We start from the raw sequence: 1316 nt of genomic DNA on the forward strand, positions 1-1316 counted from the left end.
AATAGTGCTGATATTATTTGGTAACAGCACACATTATAGAAATCGTAATTCTTTAGCACTGACTATTAAACCAAATGCTAAGACTGAGTGGGAGGTATGGGGGAAGAAACATAAATCAGATCGTCGCTTTATTTTTAGCAACACACCACCATGTTCTCACCGGAAGTCTCTGGTCAGGATTGTCCATATCATTCAAATGGTTTTAAGATCATTTATGTTCTATCTCATGTTAGTTTAGGTGAGCTAGTTAAAAAGTAATAGTGTTTATGTTGAATCTGAATTGGAAAAGGCAATAATATCTAATATCATCAGAAAGTTTGCCTTCCTTTTACAAATAGTTTTTTTTGTTTGTTTATTTTATTTTATTTTATTTTTTTACCACCTAAAGTGGTAAAAACCTTTCCTATGTGATCTTTAAAAAGTGAGTCCTGGATATCTGAGTTTTTGAAATTGTCTCTCGAGTTATATTTTAATTTATTCTTTTAAGTATAATAAGTCAAATATCTTCTAAATTTATCACATATTTTCTGTTCTTTTTAAACATACTGAATATGTTTTATTTGTTTTATAAGCTTTATTGATATATAATTAATAACAAAAAGTATGCCTATTTAAGCTACACAGTGTGATGCTTTGATTCATGAATGTACACATTGGATGATTCTGGCTTACCAATACAAATGCCAGTAGTGTATCTTGCTAGAACCAACGCAGGGCTATTGAGGTAGGGTACAGTCATTTGTGTCTGCAATGATTGCCTCCTTTATACTAATCTGTCTCAATCTGATTTTGTTTTTAGCATTAATATTTACTTGGAGTTTTTCTTTTCCTGGCTGACGATTGGCACATATTATTTCAGAATTTATTTTCCCCTTAAATTTGCTGCTCATGTTGTAGAGTAGACTTTGGGACCAGGTTACCAATATGATGCTATCTATCATAGATCTTTATCTTATGGCAGAGTAAGAGGTACAGTGTCGTATAGTTAAAGTCATGGACTTGATCAAATCAGTCTGATTTGAGTCCTATCAGTATTATGAAGCAATTGTATGAGTTGGTGGCAAAATGAATTATGCTGTACCTGTTTCCTTATCTGAAATAATACCTAGCGCCAGGGCTGCCATGCACTGTGGGAGCCACCTGTGCACTAAGGTCCTGCCTAATTCAGTTAGGCTAGAAGAATTAAACAAGATAATATGTGCACAATATTTAGCACAATGACTGGAACATATTAATGTCCAGTGAAAATTAACTACTGTTCATTAAGAAGCTATAATTGTAAAAAATGAATTCGTGTACATTTCCTCTTATTTATA

This window comes from Marmota monax, unplaced genomic scaffold (genome assembly GCF_021218885.2).
Source record: "Marmota monax isolate L192 unplaced genomic scaffold, Marmota_monax_Labrador192_F-V1.1 WCK01_AAM20220418_F8-fsc00008, whole genome shotgun sequence".
Taxonomy (NCBI): Eukaryota; Metazoa; Chordata; class Mammalia; order Rodentia; family Sciuridae; genus Marmota; species Marmota monax.